The sequence below is a fragment of the Scyliorhinus canicula genome, chromosome 8 (assembly GCF_902713615.1).
Source record: "Scyliorhinus canicula chromosome 8, sScyCan1.1, whole genome shotgun sequence".
Taxonomy (NCBI): domain Eukaryota; kingdom Metazoa; phylum Chordata; class Chondrichthyes; order Carcharhiniformes; family Scyliorhinidae; genus Scyliorhinus; species Scyliorhinus canicula.
In genome coordinates this window covers 179,457,528-179,478,178 of record NC_052153.1, presented here as the reverse complement: position 1 = coordinate 179,478,178, position 20,651 = coordinate 179,457,528, and the positions used below count along the sequence as shown (strand labels likewise).

Sequence of the window (20,651 nt, the reverse complement as noted above, 5' to 3'; positions counted from 1 at the left end):
TCCTTTTCCCGACACCTTCCCACGCATGTAAATATCTTCTGATTTCCTCTTCATATTTGGTGATAACTCTTCTTGAAATTGTTCCCTCCACTTCCCAACTCACTGCTCCATGGGCCTAGTATTTCCCTATTTTCCTTTCAAGAAGAGAAGTAGGTCATTTAGCTCCTCAGACTTATTCTCCTGTTCAATTAAATCATGGCTGGTCTCTATCTTAGCTCCATTTGATTGCTAGCCTTTATATCCCTTTACTTAACAAAAAGCTCGTCAATTGCAAATTTGAAATTTTTAAATTAACCTAGATTCAAAACTCTTCAACTATCAAATGCTTCTTAATTGCATATCAAACCACTTCTTAACTCTCCAATGAGAAGCAACTCAGTTTCTTTAATCTCTCTCTATCAGTCCCTCAAAGTGAGGAGGGTGCTTGCCACAGAGTGCAGCTCATGAAGGCTATTGTGCTGCACCTACCACGTAGTTCCAACTGGCTAGGGAACTCTCGCACTCTTATCGCCTGCCACCGATTCTTCAGAATGATTTACAGATTGATAATCCAATCATCCGTAGCAATCAAGTCCTTGGGGGGGGGGGGGGGGGGGGGGGGGGGGGCTCATACCCTGAATGTCTCACTCAGAGGTAGGGACACTACCCATTGTGCGACAAGACCTCCTCCTTGAGTGGCCAATGCCACTCATTCCTTCTATCACCTGAGTGAATGTTTTCTACCGCAACCTTTCTTGATCTTAACATCCTTCCTAATGTAGGAGACCCACAATGATGAAAATTTTTATCGATTTGCCATTACCTCTGTCCTTTAATAGTCTGCCCTCCAATTTAAAAAAAAATTGAGAGTACCCAATTATTTCTTTTTCCAATTAAGGTGCAATTTAACGTGGTCAATTCACCTACCCTGCACATCTTTGGGTTGTGGGAGTGAAATCCGTGCAGACATGGGGAGAATGTGCAAACTCCACACGGACGGTGACCCATGGCCGGGATTGAACCCGGGTACTCAGCGCCGTAGGCAGCAGTGCCAACCACTGCGCCACCGTCCCCCCAATTTATAAAAGCAAGAAAGCTACAAGCTTTCCCTCCCTCAACAATGAATCTGTCGGGACACGCCATCAAGCCTCATACCTGAATAATGACCACTTGAGGAAGATACTTGTATAAACAAGCCCAGAAGTGCTAACCACTGCGCCACAATGCCGCCCGAGAGGCAACATTTTAGGATTAAGTACATGTTATGCCACCAGCAGCCCTATATTCATTATTGAGGCACAACTGAAGCTGTCAAATAAGAAGTGACTGGGACTTTAAATGTGGCATATTGAATTTTATGTGAGTTGTACACTTCCTTCAGGGATGGCAAGATAAATGTACAAGTTCATGCCAAGAGAATCTCTGGCACTGAAGTGCACAAGGAGAAAGTGCCACATCAAACATGTGAGAGCCCTTAAAAAATGGAGGGCCTTTTAAAATCCGTTCCAGGATTCCTGACCCTACTCCTGGGCTTTTTTGGGCGTGCCTTCAATGGAGGCAGGCTGGTTCCTGTCTAAATTTCGGCACCTCTGAGCTGGCCGGCTCCAGTGCAGAGATAGACATCCCCTACATCCCCGCAATTTTCATGGAGTCGGGTCAAATCTATTGAATGAACCATGGGTTTATCTCCCCGCATAGCAGGCTGCATGAGGGGATCTTTGAAATGTTCAAAACCCTCTCCTCAAGCATGGTGTGCCAAGCTGTGTCCTCCCACCCAAACACCATGGCCCCTCATGCCTTCTATATGCCAAGGTATGCTCTTCCACCCACCCGACACTTTATTCCCAAATCATCTTGCAATGAAGGTCAATATTACCATTTGAAGAAAGAACAAAGAACAATACAGCACAGAAACAGGCCCTTCGGCCCTCCAAGCCTGCGCCGATCATGATACCAACGTTGGTCAAAACCCTCAGCACTTCCTTGTGCCGTATCCCTCTGTACCCATCCTATCCATGTATTTGTCAAGATGCCTCTTGAACGTTGTCAATGTATCTGCTTCCACAACCTCCCCTGGCAACACGTTCCAGACACTCATCATCCTCTGTGTAATGTACGAGATAATAAACTCAATGTGACCAAGGGGAAGAGTAGACAGGGAAGAGTTGATGAACACAAAGGGACAGGTGGTCTGAGGAGCATTTGTTTTAATGCGAGAAGTGTAGCAGGTAAGGCAGATGAACTTAGGGCTTGGATCAGTACCTGGGAATATGATGCTATTGGTATTACTGAGACTTGGTTGAGGGAAGGGCAGGATTGGCAACTGAATATCCCAGGGTATAGATGCTTCAGGAGGGATAGAGAGGGAGGTAGAAGGGGGTAGGAGTTGCATTACTCGTCAGAGATGATATCACAGCTGTGATTAAGGAGAGCACGATGGAGGATTCGAGCACTGAGGCAATATGGGTGGAGCTAAGAAATAGGAAGGATGCAGTAACATTGTTGGGACTTTACTACAGGCCTCCCAAAAGCGAGCATGAAGTAGAGTTACAAATCTGCAGACAGATTATAGAAAAACGTAGGAGCAATAGGGTGGTTGTGATGGGAGATTTTAACTTCCCCGACATTGAATGGGATTTGTGTAGTGTTGGAGGTGTAGATGGAGCAGCGTTTGTAAGGAGCATCCAGGAGAGTTTTTTAGAGCAGTATGTAAATAGTCCAACTCGAGAATGGGCCATATTGGACCTGGTATTGGGGAATGATCCTGGCCAAGTGGTTGATGTTTCAGTCGGTGATTACTTTGGGAATAGCGATCACAAATCCGTAAATTTTAGAATACTCATGGACAAGGACAAGAGTGGTCCGAAAGGAAGAGTGCTAAATTGGGGAAAGGCAGAGTATCACAAAATTCGGCAGGAGCTAGGGAATGTGGATTGGGAGCAGCTGTTTCATGGTAAATCCACATTTGAAATGTGGGAGTCTTTTAAGGAAAGGTTGATTTGAGTGCAGGGCAGACATGTTCCTGTGAAAATGAGAGATAGAAATGGCAAGATTAGGGAACCATGGATGACGGGTGAAATTGTGAGACTAGCTAAAATGAAATAGGAAGCATTCATAAGATTGAGGCAACTCAAAACTGATGAAGCTTTGGAGGAATATTGGGAAAGTAGGACGAATCTCAAACGCGCAATAAAGAGGGCTAAAAGGGGTCATGAAATATCTTTGGCTAACAGGGTTAAGGAAAATCCCAAAGCATTTTATTCGTATGTAAGGAGCAAGAGGGTAACTAGAGAAAGGATTGGCCCACTCAAAGACAAAAGAGGGAATTTATGCATGGTCTCAGAGGAAATGGGTGAGATTCTTAATGAGTACTTTGCATCGGTATTCACAAAGGAGAGGGACAAGACGGATATTGAGGCTAGGGATGGATGTTTAAATACTCTCGGTCAAGTTGTCATACGGAAGGGGGAAGTTTTGGGTATTCTAAAAGACATAAAGGTGGACAAGTCCCCAGGACCGGATGGGATCTATCCTAGGTTACTGAGAGAAGCGAGGGTCGAAATAGCTGAGGCCTTAACAGATATCTTTGCAGCATCCTTGAGCACGGGTGAGGTCCCGGAGGACTGGAGAATTGCTAATGTCCCTTTGTTTAAGAAGGGTAGCAAGGAAAATCCAGGGAATTATAGACCTGTGAGCTTGACGTCAGTGGTAGGCAAACTGTTGGAGAAAATACTGAGGGATAGGATCTATTCACATCTAGAAGAAAATAGACTTATCAGTGATGGGCAGCATGGTTTTGTGCAGGGAAGGTCATGTCTTACAAACCTAATAGAATTCTTTGAGGAAGTGACAAAGTTAATTGATGAGGGAAGGGCTGGAGATGTCATACACATGGACTTCAGTAAGGCGTTTGATAAGGTTTCCCATGGCAGGTTGATGGAAAAAGTGAAGTCGTATGGGGTTCAGGGTGTACTAGCTAGATGGATAAAGAACTGGCTGGGTAACAGGAGACAGATAGTAGTGGTGGAAGGGAGTGTCTCAAAATGGAGAATGGTGACTAGTGGTGTTCCACAGGGATCCGTGCTCGGACCACTGTTGTTTGTGACCTACATAAATGGAGGAAGGTATAGGTGGTCTGATTAGCAAGTTTGCAGATGATACTAAGATTGGTGGAGTTGCAGATAGCGAGGAGGACTGTCAGAGAATACAACAAAATATAGATAGATTGCAGAGTTGGGCGGAGAAATGGCAGATGGAGTTCAATCCAGGCAAATGCGAGGTGCTGCATTTTGGAAGATCAAATTCAAGAGCGGACTATATGGTCAATGGAAGGGTCCTGGGGAAAATTGATGTACAGAGAGATCTGGGAGTTCAGGTCCATTGTACCCTGAAGGTGGCAACGCAGGTTGATAGAGTGGTCAAGAAGGCATACAGCATGCTTGCCTTCATCGGACGGGGTATTGAGTACAAGAGTCGGCAGGTCATGTTACAGTTGTATAGGACTTTGGTTAGGCCACATTTGGAATACTGCGTGCAATTCTGGTCCCCACATTACCAGAAGGATGCGGATGCTTTGGCGAGGGTGCAGAGGAGGTTCACCAGGATGTTGCCTGGTATGGAGTGTGCTACCTATGAAGAAAGGTTGAGTAGATTAGGATTGTTTTTGTTGAAAAGACGGAGGTTTAGGGGGGACCTGATTGAGGTATACAAAATTATGAGAGGTATGGACGGGGTGGATAGCAACAAGCTTTTCCCCAGAGTGGGGTTGTCAGTGACAAGGGGTCACGATTTCAAGGTGAGAGGGGGAAAGTTTAAGGGAGATGTGCGTGGAAAGTATTTTACGCAGAGGGTGGTGGGTGCCTGGAATGCTTTGCCAGCGAGGTGGTAGAGGCGGGCATGATAGCATCATTTAAGAGGCATCTAGACAGGTATATGAACGGGCGGGAACAGAGGGAAGTAGACCTTGGAAAATAGGAGACAGGTTTAGATAAAGGATCTGGATTGGCGCAGGCTGGGAGGACCGAAGGGCCTGTTCCTGTGCTGTAATTTTCCTTGTTCTTTGTTCTTTATCAATGCCCCTCATAATCTTGTAGACCTCGATCAGGTCACAACTCAAGCTCCGTCGTTCTAATGAAAAGAGTCCGTGTCTATTCAGCCACTCCACATAGCTACCACCCTCCAGACTAGACAACATCCTGGTAAACCTCCTCTGCACCTTCTCCAAAGCCTCCACAACCTTCTGGTAGTGCGACGACCAGAATTGTTCGCAATATTCCAAGTGCGGTCTTACCAAGTTTCTATACAATTCTAGCATGACTTGCCAGTTTTTATACTCGATGCTCCGTCCGATGCTTTCCAAATTTTTTGCTGCACCTGTATGTTAGCTTTTCGTGACCTATGGGCAAGGACACCCAGGCATGGTATCATAGTGGTTAGCACTGTCGCTCCACAGCTCCAGGCTCCCAGGTTCGATTCCCGGCTTGGGTCACTGTCTGTGTGGAGTCTGCACGTTCTCCCCGTGTCTGCGTGGGTTTCCTCCGGGTGCTCCGGTTTCCTCCCACTGTCCAAAGATGCGCAGGTTAGGTGGATGGGCCATGCTAAATTGCCTTTAGTATCCAAAACGGTTGGGTGGGGTTACTGGGTTGCGGGGATGGGGGTGGAGGTGTGGGCATGGGTGGGGTGCTCTTTCCAAGGGCTGGTGCAGACTCGATGGGTCGAACGGCCTTCACTGTAGCACTGTAAGTCCTATGATTCTATGATCCCTGAAAACATCAATACTTCCCATGCTCCCACCACTTAAGACATACTTTGATTTGCAGTTTTTCCTGCCAAAGTGAATAACTCCGCATTTTTCCACATTATGGGCATGATTTAGTGGAAAAGAGACAGAGTCCTGTTTTGGGTGTGCATAGCGGAGTGTTTCCCAGCTCTTGCAGGTTCGAGGATGACCCCTCTATCAAACAGAACTCTGTTTCTTTTGTGGGCCTAGGCGAGGAATGCCCGGCCGAGGCTGCGCTTAAACTCAGTTCCTGCACCAACGATCACAGGGTTCCAAGCTGGCAGAGCCACCGGTCCCAGGTGGCATTGGGAGTGCCAGGGTACCACCCTGCCCAGAGACAGACCTCCCGGAGCCCCCGATCACCTGGGAGACCACCCCCCCCCCAACTGCTGTTATGCCTGATCTCCGTTTGTGGAAACCAGCACTATACGGCGCCCGGTCGGGGTCGCCGAGGCACGGCCGTTTGGCCCCCGCCTTGGGAAACTCCGGTGCAGACAGATTCACTCGAGACTAACTACTCACTTGAATATGCAAATCTAGACCCTGCCTATTGTGGGGAGTGGGGGCCCAGGTTATGACACCTCACGAGATCTCATGAGGCATAACGAGGGTTGTAAATCTTGTAAGAGGCCTCTTGCGAGATTTACTGGCCTCGTCATGCCATATATTCCACTTGCCTTATTCTTGCCCACTCAAGTATCATAGAATGATAGAATCATAGAATCCCTACAGTGCAGAAGGAGGCCATTCGGCCCATCGAGTCTGCATCAACCCTCGGAAAGAGCCCCGCCCTATCCCCATAACCCACTAACCTTTTGGACACTTAGGGTCAATTTAACATGGCCAATTCACCTAACCTGCACATCTTTGGACTGTGGGAGGAAACCGGATCACCCGGAGGAAACCCACGCAGACACAGGGAGAAAGTGAAAACTCCACACAGTCACCCGAGGCCGGAATTAATCCTGGGTCCCTGGCACTGTGAGGCAGCAGCGCTAACCACTGTGCCATCGTGCCAACCCTTATCTGGCATAAATCCCCTTGAAATCTGTTTGCATCTTCATCACAACTCACATTCCCACCAAGCTTTGTGTCATCAGAAAACTTTGAAATATTACATGTGGTCCCTACATTCAAATCATGGAGATAGATTATGAATTGGAGGGGCTCCAGTACTGATCCTTGCACCCCACCAATAACAGCCTTTCAAACTGTGAATGATCTGTTTATTCCGACTCTGATTTCAGTCCATTAACCAATGCTCGATCCATGCCAGTGTTTTACCCCCAATTCCATTTACCCTAATTTTGCTTCCTAACCTTCTGGGATGTATTCTTCTGCCACGCCTACTGCAAGATCGCCACAGGCGGGACACGGACCATGTAACGGTCTATTAACATCGGGCGGGAATTTCCGGCGCCGGGCGGGCGCGGCTGGTGAATCCCACCCTCTTTGTGCGAACTTACTGAAAGCCTTCGGAAAATCCAAATACACCACATCCACTGGCTCCCCCTCATCTATTGTGAGTGGCATCCTCAACAGAAAACTCCAACAGGTTCGTCAAACATGATTTCCCTTTCCCAAGTTAAAGAATTCTGTACAAATGTTACTAAAAGCACATAGCATGATTCATCTTTTTTTGGGGGAGCTCAAATATTACTTTTGGGACAAGTATCAAAGAATTTGCCACTTCTGGCTCCAGTTCATGGGTAATTTGTATTGCAAACATGAGATAACAGCGGTAGGTGAATTGGAGTTACAATTCCACATGCTGTACCCAAAGTGAGATGGGTACGATCGAAAGGACTTGTGTAGGTGAGCTGGCTCTGACACAGCACTGTATTTTTAGATAGCATACAAATTGAGAGTGTGTTTGGATTTAGTGTAGTCTGACATTAATCCTATAAATCAGCCATGAGCAGGAACTGGAAGCTAGCTGTAAATTAGCTCCCAGGGAATCTGGTAACTGATTTATGCTTCCAAAAATTTAGCCTCGGGAAAAGACCAAATCATTAGTCAAGGAAAATGGGCTCTTCATGTTGAAGGAGTATGTAATTATTCTCCACAGATTGTGTTAATGATATTAATTTTAATTAATCTTTATAATTAAAGTGAACAATTATTTAACGGCATATTTCATTTCACAAAATTTACAAGCATGAAAAAATAGTGGCGAATTAAGTAAAGGCATTTTAGAGAGTTTTCCCTCTGCTAACTGCCCACCCTCACTGACGGGTCAGTGGCAGGCAAGCAAAATAATTGAGTAAGAGGAAAGGAGAAAATTTTGTCCCACTTCCTCCACCTTGCCACCATTTTCACTCCTCCTTTAAGATGCCCCTTTAGACCTACATCTTTTTAAAAATAAATTTAGAGTACCCCAATTCATTTTTTCCAATTAAGGGGCAATTTAGAGTGGCCAATCCACCTACCCTGCACATCTTTGGGTTGTGAGGGCAAAGCTCATGCAAACACGGGGAGAATGTGCAAACTCCGCACAGACAGTGACCCAGAGCCGGGATCGAACCTGGACCTCGGCGCCATGAGGCAGCAGGGCTAACCCACTGCACCACAGTGCTGCCCAGGCCTACATCTTTGACCAAGTTGTTGATCACCTATTTTAATGTTCCCCCGACTCCAGGTTTTTGTCTGCTGACGCTCCCGTTAATCATGATGGGACATTTTGCAATGAAAGGGCACTTGACTACCGCAGGTTCATCTCGCAACCAATATATGTTTCCATCACGTAAAACTACCAGCAGAACCGCTCAGCTCACAGCTGGAGGCAAAATACTTGTGAAGCCAAGGCTCATGAAGAAAGCCATTGTTGTCGAGAGCACGGTATCTGTTCTCTGCTGGAACCGGAGTAAGTTACCTTCAGTCCACACACCAGCATTGGTGGCTTGGAGGGTTGGGGTGGGGAGCAGCTAAAATTAAAGTTCAGAAGATCGAAGGGAAAGAAATAACGGGATGGTGGGAAAAGACATAAGAAGGGAGGGAAATAATTAACATGGGTTAAGGGGTAGACAGTTTGGAGTCCCTTGGGATGAAAAGAACAAAACCGAGAAATGCTGAAAATCTGAAACAAAAGTTGACCATGTCTTTCCTCTTTTATAATGCTGACCGGTCTGAGGTGAATTTAATTCAATGATCGACTCCTATGTCTGTGTTACTGCCACTTTTTGCAGATGACAATCAGGTAGGACGCATTCCTGGCTGGCATTTAAATATCACTGTTGTAGCTGTTGAATTGGATTTTATTTCTGTCTCCTTTACAAATTCTTCCTGCGGTGAGTAACTCACCTCCTGCCCCCCAAAGACTGCCTGACATCTGCAAGGCACATGATAGGAGTGTGAAGGAATACTCTCCACTTGCCTGGATGAGCGCAGCTCCAACAACACTCAATCTCAACACCATCCAGGATAAAGCAGCCCATTTGATATTTTTTAAATTTGTTCCTGGGATGTGGGCTTCGCAGGGTGGGCCAGCATTTATTGGCAATCCCTAATTGCCCTTGAGGGTCAACCACATTACTGTGGATCTGGAGTCACATGTCGGCCAGACCAGGTAAGGATGGCAGATTTCCTTCCCTAAAAGACATTAGTGAACCAGATGGGTTGTTGCGACAGTCCACATCGCTTCCATGGTCATCATTACACTTTTAATTTCAGATTTTTATTAAATTCAAATTCCACCATCTGCAGTGGTGGGATTTGAACCTGGGTCCCCAGAGCATTACTCTGCGTCTTTGGTTTACTTGTCTTGTAACAATACCACATGCCCCTTCCCACATGCCGCCAGCGACCAAATGAAACAATCAGTCCCTCCACCACAGTGGCAGCAGTGTGTACCATCCACAAGATGCACTGCAGCAACTCACCAAGGCTCCTTCGACAGCACCTTCTAAACCCACGATCTCCACCATCCAGAAGGACAAGGTCCGCAGACACCTGGGAACCCCACCACCTTCAAGTTCCCCTCCAAGTCAGTCACCACCCTGACTTAGAAATATATCGCCATTCCTTCATTATCACTGGGTCAAATTCCTGGAGCTCCCTTCCTAACAGCGCTGTGGGTGTACCTACACTACATGGACCACAACGATTCAAGAAGGCAGCAGGTCATCACCTTCTCAAGGGCAATTAGCGATTGACACTAAATGCTGATGATGTCCACATCTGGGGCTGTTTAGCACACTGGGCTAAATCGCTGGCTTTGAAAGCAGACCAAGCAGGCCAGCAGCACGGTTCGATTCCCGTAGCAGCACGGTTCGATTCCCGTAACAGCCTCCCCGAACAGGTGCCGGAATGTGGTGGCTAGGGGCTTTTCACAGTAACTTCATTTGAAGCCTACTCGTGACAATAAGCGATTTTCATTTCATTTCATTTCATCCCATGAAAGAATTAAAATACTAAAAATTAAGTCACAATTCTTACAGGTGATGTGTACGTACAACAAAGTGTTATCTTGAAAAATGATAAATCACCAACCACAAAGCACAAGTATATGTGCCGCAATTCTCCAGCCATTGAGATTCTCTTTTCCCACCGGATGTGCACGCCCGCCTGCGGGTTTCTCATCGACATGCGGCGGGAATAGTGAATTACGCTGTAAGAAAATGGTGCATCGCTGAGGAACACACGATTGGGGGTTTGGACAATCCCACCCATGATATAACTTGAATTAATATTTGTCAACCTAACCAGCCATTGTATGTTTCAGAATCTTGAACAATGACGAGCTATGGGAATGGACATTTTTTAAAGCTGTCCCATCATGCAAGCATCAATCCAATTTCATAGAATGATAGAATAGAATCATAGAATTCCTACAGTGCAGAATGAGGCCATGAGGCCCATTGAGTCGGCACCGACCCTCCGAAAGAGGCCCACTCCCTCACCGTATTCCCATAGCTCCACCTAACCTTTGAACACTAAGAGACAATTTAGCATGACCAATCCACTTATCCTACACATCTTTGGACTGTGGAAGGAAACCAGAGCACCCAGAAGAAACCCACGCAGACACGGGGAGAAAGTGCAAACTCCACACAGTCACCCAAGGTTGGAATCGAACTCGGGTCCCTGGCGTTGTAAGGTAGCAGTGCTAACCACTGTGCTGGAGAATTTAATTCTCCATCCAACCAACATGACGGTCAGCCTTTCCTGGGACTCTGATAATGTTCCAATGAAGCACAATTTAAGCTTGAAGAAATTTCTGGAGTCAACAGTGTGGTCAAATCATTTGAACCATTAACGGTGCTGGTAATAGTTCTGCTGCTCTTATTGACCCATCTTTCATTACTTCTCTCATTATCATGCCTTTGTGCCATCGTCCCTTCCATTCTTTAACAACTTTTGCCCTCCACACTATCACAGGCATTCCCTTTCATTCTATCTTCCATTGTTCAGCCCACCTAAGACCTGTAGCCAATCGAGAAACTGTTGGTCTGTCATTGGGCTTTGCGGTGGCTCTTAAACTGGGAAAGGGGTGGGATAATGTCCAAGTTTGATTAAAGAGAAGTTGCCTGGGGTCAGAAAGGCTCAACTAGACAGGGATTCCTCAACCTGTTGCGACTGCAAGATGGCAACACGGTGGCATGGTGGTTAGCATAAATGCTTCACAGCTCCAGGGTCCCAGGTTCGATTCCCGGCTGGGTCACTGTCTGTGCGGAGTCTGCACGTCCTCCCCGTGTGTGCGTGGGTTTCCTCCGGGTGCTCCGGTTTGCTCCCACAGTCCAAAGATGTGCGGGTTAGGTGGATTGGCCATGCTAAATTGCCCGTAGTGTCCTAAAAAGTAAGGTTAAGGGGGGGGGGGGTTGTTGGGTTACGGGTATAGGGTGGATACGTGGGTTTGAGTAGGGTGATCATTGCTCGGCACAACATTGAGGGCCGAAGGCGTGTTCTGTGCTGTACTGTTCTATGTTCTATGGAGACAGGGGTGGAATTCTCTGATAATGGGGCTATGTCCCCACGCCCGCGAGAAAGGGGCGCGAATCAGTCTGGACTTAACTGGAGAAAGTCCTGAGTGATTCTTTGTTTTGAAGGGGGCTAGAAGGGCCCGGAATTGTCCGCGTAGCTCCGGCTGCAGATAAGGGGCCCTGTACGTCCGGCAGCGGGTCTGGGCATGCGCGTGCCGGCCGCCCCGACAATGTAGGCCCCCCCCCCCAGATCGCGCGCCGATCGGTGGCCGGCGATCGCAAGCCTGGTCGTCCTGGAGCCCCTCCACAGTGACGGATCTCCCCCACCAGTACGGCTGCGGACTGGGTCTGCAGCTGCCACTCTGAGCTCCCGCCGGATGGAACCATGAGTGAACTACGCCGGCGGGAATTCGGCCAGTTGTCGGCGGAGAATCGGCGCGGTTGCCTCTTTCAATGGCACCCGACTGATGACCCATTCTTCGCCCCCGCTCCGAGCGCGATTGCGGTGCGGAGGCTCAGAGAATCCTGGCGCAGATCTGGGAATGTAGCTCCCTGGGTCTCTGACTTTCATCTGGAGGCCCTGCTGTGGGATTTGCGGGGTTGCAGTGAGGTGAACTCTCCCAAGGACTGAAGTAAGAGGACAAACTCTCCAACCAAAGCGGAAGTGATCAAGGGCATTTACAGTAGACGTATGGTCTCTCCAAAAGACTCAGAGGCTTCAGGAGGGTGGGAAGCCCCTCAACTCTGACTGGCCCAGAATATTCCTGCATAGCACTCCTCAGGCCCATAAACTTCTCGCCAGGCACCTCACATCATTACCTGAGCAACCAACACTCAGCCATCCTTTTCCTACTGCTCTCTCGCACCCATGCTCAGCCATTCTCCCAAATGGTATCCTTCTCAGATCTCCACACAAGCCATTTCTAACACTTATGAAACCTCGGAGACGAGAGCACACTATTTAGGGGAGAGGTAGAGGAATGGGAGGGTTCTTCCAAGGAAAGGTTGGTCAGGTTAGGCTGAATTTCAAAGAGTAAGAGGCAACTTGATTGAAACTTTAAGATCCTGAGGGGTCTTGACAGGATGGATGTGAAGACGATGTTTCCTCTTGTGGGAGAATCTAGAACAAGGCGTCATGGTTTAAAAATAAAGAGTTGTTCATTTAAGACAGAAATGAGAATTATTTTCTTTCAGAGGGTCATGAGTCTTTGGAACTCACTTCCACAAAAGGCAGTGGAAGCGGATCTTTGAATATTTTTAAGGTAGAGATAGATAGGTTCTTCATTCACAAGGGGGTGAAAGGTTATCGGGGTAGGCAGGAATATGGGGTTGAGGTTACAGTCAAATCAGCCATGATCTTATTGAATGGCGGAGCAGGCTCGAGGGGCCGAATGGCCTATTCCTGCTCCTTATTTGTATGTTTGTACGGATTAATAGTTCAGTCACATTACCACAATGCCACCAACTCTGCATCCACCTACTAGAACATAGAACAGTACAGCACAGAACAGGCCCTTCAGCCCTCGATGTTGTGCCGAGCATTGTCCGAAACCAAGATCAAGCTATCCCACTCCCTGTCACTCTGGTGTGCTCCATGTGCCTATCCAATAACCGCTTGAAATTTCCTAAAGTGTCCGACACCACTATCGCAGCAGGCAGTCCATTCCACACCCTAACCACTCCCTGAGTAAAGAACCTACCTCGGATATCCCTCAGGGCAGCACGGTAGCATGGTGGTTAGCATAAATGCTTCACAGATCCAGGATCCCAGGTTTGATTCCCGGCTGGGTCACTGTCTGTGCGGAGTCTGCATGTCCTCCCCGTGTGTGCGTGGGTTTCCTCCGGGTGCTCCGGTTTCCTCCCACAGTCCAAAGATGTGCGGGTTAGGTGGATTGGCCATGCTAAATTGCCCGTAGTGTCCTAAAAAGTAAGGTTAAGGGGGGGGTTGTTGAGTTACGGGTATAGGGTGTATACGTGGGTTTGAGTAGGGTGATCATTGCTCGGCACAACATCGAGGGCCGAAGGGCCTGTTCTGTGCTGTACTGTTCACTGTTCTATGTTCTATATCTCTCAACCTGAATCTTATAGTTATGCCCCCTCAAACTTTAAAGGTCAGTAGAAAGCCACGAAAAGAGCCATAAAGAAAAGTAAGACAGAACACGAAAAAGAACTGGCACAGAATATAAGGACAGATAGTAAAAGATTTTATAATGATATCAAACTAAAAAGAGTGGCTAAAGTAAACATTGGTCCGTTAGAGGATGAGAGTGGTCATTTAGTTATGGGATATGATGAAATGGCGGAGGCATTGAACAAATATTTTGTATCGGTCTTCACAGTGGAGGACACTAATAACATGCCAGCAATTGGCCGAGAGAAGAAGGTAGGTGAGGACCTGAAAACCATTACTATCACGAAAGAGCAAGGGCGGTATTCTCCGCCGCTCCACAAAATCACGGAGGCCATCGTGAACTCGACCGAGGTTCACGACGGCCTTTGGGCCCGCTCCCCGCACCTAATTCACCCCCACCGGGCCCCCGTCTTTCCCGGCCGCGACCTCGGCCGCCGGAAATTACGCCTGAACGGCACTTCGCGGATGTCATCCGTGCATGCGCAGGATCCCGTGCCATCTTTCTCCACCGCCGCCCGGCAAGACGTGGCGGCTTGATCTTGCCGGGCGGCGGACGGGAAGGAGTGCGTCCGTTTTGGAAGCAGACCCGACGATCGGTGGGCACCGATCGCGGGCCTGTCCCCTCCGGAGCACAGTCGCGGTGCTCCCGTCCCAATCGGGCCCCTGGATGCCCTAAACGGGCATCTGGCGCCCGTTTCACGAATGCAGCGACCAGGTGTGGTTGCTGCTGTGGTGAAACGGGCGTGAAGGGCCGTCCGCTCGGCCCATCGGGCTCGGAGGATCGTCGTTCACCGTGAAAAACAGCGAGCTGCAATTTTTCCGAAGGGGGGGGAGAAGCGCGGGAGCGCCGGGGGGGCATAAAAAATGTCGGGAGGCCCTCCCATGATTCTCCCACACCACGTGGGGAGCGGAGAATTCTGCCCCATGTGTTGGGCAAGCTAATGGAGCTCAGGATAGATAAGTCTCCTGGCCCTGATGGAATGCATCCCAGGGTACTGAAAGAGATGGCTGGAGTAATAGCTGATGCACTGGCGGTAATTTTCCAAAATTCGCTGAACACTGGGGCAGTCCCAGAGGATTGGAAAACAGCAAATGTGACGCCACTGTTTAAAAAGGGAAGTAGACAAAAGATGGGGAATTATAGACCGGTTAGCTTATCCTCTGTCGTGGGGAAGATGCTTGCGTCTTTTATCAAGAAAGAGGTAGGAGGACACCTCGATAGAAATTGTCCCATTGAACGGACGCAGCATGGATTCATGAAGGGCAGGTCATGCTTGACGAATCTCTTGGAATTCTATGAAGACATTTCGAGAAAGGTAGACAAAGGGGACCCAGTGGATGTGGTGTACCTAGATTTCCAAAAGGCCTTTGACAATGTACCGCACAAGAGGCTGCTGCATAAGATAAGGATGCATGGTGTTAAGGGTAGAGTACTAGCATGGATAGAGGATTGGTTGTCTAACAGGAAACAAAGAGTGGGAATAAATGAGTGCTGTTCTGGCTGGCAATCAGTGACGAGTGGTGTGCCTCAGGGATCGGTGTTGGGGCCACAATTATTTACAATTTATATAGACGATTTGGAGTTGGGAACTACGTGTAAGGTATCCAAGTTTGCAGATGACACAAAGGTGTGTGGCAGAGCAAAGTGTACTGAGGACTGTAAAACCTTACAGAGGAATATTGACACATTGAGTGAGTGGGCAAAGGTCTGGCAGATGGAGTATAATGTCAATAAGCGTGAAGTTGTGCATTTTGGTAGGAGTAACAATAGAACGGATTATTACTTAAATGGTAAAAAGCTGCAGCATGCTGCTATGCAGAGGGACCTGGGTGTACTTGTGCATGAGTCACAGAAGGTTGGTCTCCAGGTGCAACAAGTAATTAGGAAGGCAAATGGAATTTTGTCCTTCACTGTGAAGGGGATTGAGTTTAAAAGTAGAGAGGTAATGTTGCAGTTGTACAAGGTGCTGGTGAGGCCACACCTGGAGTACTGTGTGCAGTTTTGGTCTCCACACTTGAGAAAGGATGTGCTGGCACTAGAGGGGGTGCAGAGGACGTTCACTAGGCTGATTCCGGAGTTGAGGGGGTTATCGTATGAGGAGAGGCTGAGTAGATTGGGATTATATTCACTGGAATTCAGAAGGTTGAGGGGGGATCTAATAGAAACATATAAAATTTTGAAGGGAATGGATAAGATAGAAGTAGAAAAGATGTTTCCACTGGTAGGTGAAAGTAGGACAAGAGGGCATAGCCTCAAGATTAGGGGGAGCAGATTTAGGACTGAATCAAGGAGGAACTTCTTCACTCAGAGGGTGGTTAAAGTATGGAATTCCCTACCGAAAGGAGTAGTAGACGCTACTTCATTGAATATATTTAAAGATACGGTAGATGTTTTTTTGAAAAATAAAGGAATTATGGGATATGGCGAGAATTGCCACTTGAGTGGCAACCGTCAGAGATCTGTGTACATGAACCCCAAGATCTCTCTGTTCTTCCACATTCCTCAGAACCCTGCAGTTGACCCTGTAATCCGCATTAAAATGTTTTCTACCAAAATAAATCACCTCGCACTTATCAGGGTTAAACTCCATCTGCCATTTTTCGGCCCAGCTCTACATCCTATCAATATCTCTCTGCCCTCTGGAACAGCATGTGGCTGAGCAGGAGGCAGCTGATACTTCTACTGATGGTATTGGGTTGATGTTGCTCCGCCTCTTGTTCCTCGTGGGAGGTCGAAGGTGGAGCTGTTTAAGCTGCTCCTGTGCTATGTTGAAGGCTGGCAGCAGGGAATTGCGGTTGACCATGAGTGAAGGACAAGGCGGGCGGGGGAACTGACTTCCAAGAAACTGGCAATCACCTGTCAGGCAGAGAAGGCAATCTCTTCGAAGAATTTTTGTGAGTACCAGCCTGTCACCTGGCCATGGCTGCAGCTCTTAAGTTTCAATGTTCCGGGATGCCAGTTCCATTGAAGAATCAATCCCGACTCTGCACTCGCCTGGTTGACCGTGGCAAGTTTCTGACAGCTCGGGATGTAAATGCACTGGCTGTTAGCACTAAAACAGTTGGTTAAACAGCAGTTCGTGACCCGTTGGACTATTTGAATTGCTTATCCGACAGCTCTAAGGTGGATCCCAACTCGTTAGCAATCCCATCTAGGTGAAACCCAGAAAAGGACTGGACGATTTTGGGATCCCGACCCAACCTCACGTTTCGGAGACTTAACTCCCTGCCCCCAATCAATTCTCTTCCCTTTGCTTGGAAAGATTTCTTGCTCCAAATCATGCACGGTAGCACGGTTGCTTCACAGCGCCAGCGACCCAGGTTCGATTCCCGGCTTGGGTCACTGTCTACACGGAGTCTGCACGTTCTCCCCGTGTCTGCGTGGGTTTCCTCCGGATGCTCCGGTTTCCTCCCACAAGTCCTGAAAGACGTGCTGTTAGGTGAATTCTGAATTCTCCCTCTGTGTACCCGAACAGGCGCCGGAGTGTGGCGACTGGGGGATTTTAACAGTATCTTCATTGCAGTGTTAATGTAAGCCTACTTGTGACACTAAAAAAGATTATTATTGTTACGACTGACCGGTTGAGAGTTTTCCAGCATTTTATTTCTATCAGAAATGAGAATAAAGACTACCTTTGAGACAGCAACAAATGACAATGAAACGCAGGATGGCTTACTCTTTTTATCTCTTTTGATTTGGAAAGAGCTGCCGGCAGTAGTTTTTCCCATACACCTCAGAATGAAACATCAAAGCACTTAAACATTTATGAGTCATTTTCTTCCCTTCTACCAGCTCTGGGCACAGGTTTCTACTCCCTTGCTTATTTGCAATCCTCAGCATGGAATCTTACAGCACAGATGGAATATCAACCATCATGGCTCAGCACTGAGTATTAGCCATGTGAAATATTTTTCTAAATGTTTCTAACTATCTTGTTAGCACAATCCGAAAGTGGTAAAGACAACAATTCTTTCCACAAAGCATGTCACAGTCTGGGGCAGCACATTGATTGGATGTGACACCTGAAGAATGGTGTATAATTGCATATAGCTTCAAACAATCGATTCAGTTATTGAATAAAGTTACTGAAGTTCACTTGCAACAGCGTGTAGATCGATTCTCCTAGGCTTGCAAATTTGGACTGACAATCATTGTCAGAAAGACCCAGGTTAGGATCATAGAATCACTACAGTGCAGAAGGAGGCCATTCGGCCCATTGAGTCTGCACTGATCCTCTGCAAGAGCACCCTGTCATGTTCTGTAAACTGGCCGATGTGAATGATGAACTATGGAACATCTAGTTTAAATAATTTATTACAAAACAACTGCGAGATAAAGATAACTAGGATAAATAAAATAATAAATAACTAACACTAACGAACTATTATACAGCTGCTGCACAATACGTCTATCCTCCAACATAACATGGAATTGAACCCTGTGGCGCTGTGAGGTCAGCAGTATTAATCACCGTGCCACCGTATAAAGTTGAATTGGCATCGGGCCAGAAAGTGAAGACTCCAACTCCTGGGTCAAGTGTTCTTTCAGAGGGTCGGTGCAGATTTGATGGGCTGAATGGCCTCCTTCTGCACTGTAGGGATTCTAGGTGCGGACCAACAGTAAACTAACTGAAAATACAAAGCTCCGTGTGTACCAGGCTTGTATTTTTAACACCCTCCTTTACTGGCACCAGCAGTAAAATCAGGTGGCAGCCATGTTGGGCCTGATGTGGCTTTGCTGATGACAGCGACAGTTTTGTGAGATGGATAATATCAGAAAGCTGCCAAACAGGTCACTTAACCAGCTCCAGAAGGAGCTGAACTGGTTGTTAATTGAGAAAAGCCACATTTCTTGCCATCCCGTTCCCACCCCCACCCCAACCCCCCAAATTCAAAAACATCCCAGTGGCCATTGGCTGACTGAGGTGACTTCTGGACTGTAATTTTTTAATTCTCACTCACCTTGCATCCTGGGCCCCTAGCCCTTTAAAATGTGTCTCCATATCTGGAGTAAGACAGGGAGACCTCCCCACTCTAGCCCTATTCTGCTGTAGAATAGACCAGGGTCGGGATTCTCCGACCCCCCCCGCCAGGTCGGAGAATCGTCGGGGGCCGGCGTCAATCCCGCCCCCGCAGTGTCCCGTGTTCTCCGGCACCGGAGATTCAGCGGGGCGTGAATCGCTCCATGCCGGTTTGCGGGCCCCCAACCCCCGGCGATTCTCCGGCCCGCGATGGGCCGAAGTCCCGCCGCTGTCAAGCCTCTCCCGCCAGCGTGGATCAAACCACCTACCTTACAGGCGGGAGCAGGCGGCGCGGGTGGGCTCCAGGGTCGTGGAGGGGGCGCGGAGCGATCTGGCCCCGGGGGGTGCCCCCATGGTGGCCTGGCCCGCAATCGGGGCCCACCAATCGGCGGGCGGGCCTGTGCCGTGGCAGCACTGATTTCCTTCCGCCTTCGCCATAGTCTTGTTGAAGGTGGTTTGTGAAGGGGCTGTTCTCGAGTGACAGCTGCACCCGAAACACTACTCACATAGTGTCTCCCACCTATCCTCCTCCTCTAACTAAAAAAAAAAGTTCTGTCCGTCGGATTGCTAAACTAACAAGTTTTTTTTCGTTTTTTTCGTTTTCAGTAGTTGGGAAGTTAGTTCAGTGGGAATGGAGGTTAGGGCAGTTGAATGTTCCTCCTGCAGAATGTGGGAGGAAAGGGTCACCTCAAGTGTCCCTGCTGACTACATCTGCAGGAAGTGCACCCAACTCCAGCTCCTCGAGAACCGCGTTAGGGACCTGGAGCTAGAGCTGGATGAACTTCGGATCATTTGGGAGGTGGAGGGGGTTATTGGGAGGAGTTATAGGGAGGTAGTCACACCTCAGGTAAAAGAAGAAGGTAGATGGGTTACCGTCAGGGGAATGAGAGGGAACCGGCAAGCAGTGCAGGGATCCCCTGTGGTCGTTCCCCTCAATAACAAGTATACCGTTTTGGATACTGTTGGGGGGGACGATTTACCAGGGGTAAGCAATGGGGCACAGGTCTCTGGCACAGAATCTGTCCCTGTTGCTCAGAAGGGAAGGGAGAAGAGGAACAGAGCACTTGTCATTGGGGACTCCATAGTTAGAGGAACAGACAGGAGGTTCTGTGGCAACGAAAGAGACTCACGGTTGGTGTGTTGCCTCCCAGGTGCCAGGGTTTGTGATGTCTCTGATCATGTTTTTGGGATCCTTAAGGGGGAGGGGGAGCAGCCCCAAGTTGTGGTCCACATAGGTACCAATAACAGAGGTAGGAAGAGAGATGGGGATTTGAGACAGAAATTCAGGTAGCTAGGGTGGAAGCTGAGAGCTAGAACAGAGTTGTTATCTCTGGGTTGTTACCCGTGCCACGTGCTAGCGAAGTGAGAAATAAGGAGAGAGAGGAGTTGAACACTTGGCTACAGGGATGGTGCAGGAGGGAGGGTTTTGGTTTTCTGGATAATTGGGGTTCATTCTGGGGTAGGTGGGACCTCTACAAACAGGATGGTCTTCACCTGAACCAGAGGGGTACCAATATCCTGGGGGGGAGATTTGCTAGTGCTCTTCGGGGGGGTTTAAACTAATTCAGCAGGGGGATGGGAACCTAAATTGTAGTCCTAGTGTACAGGATGTTGAGAGTAGTAAGGTCAGGGATAGGGTTAAAAGTTTGAAAGAGGGCACCGGCAAGCAAGATGCTGGTTTGAAGTGTGTCTACTTCAACGCTAGGAGCATCCGGAATAAGGTGGCTGAGCTTGAGGCATGGGTTGGTACTTGGGATCTCGATGTTGTGGCGATTTCGGAGACATGGGTAAAGCAGGGACAGGAATGGTTGTTGCAGGTTCCA

The 20,651-nt window shown here is 48.1% G+C and overlaps 1 protein-coding gene across 2 annotated transcripts in view; it reads right to left on the bottom strand.

Moving 5' to 3' along the window:
• Positions 1–20,651, bottom strand: part of glra3 (glycine receptor, alpha 3) — a 291,131-nt gene that overhangs the window by 74,246 nt on the left and 196,234 nt on the right. The window lies entirely within an intron of this gene.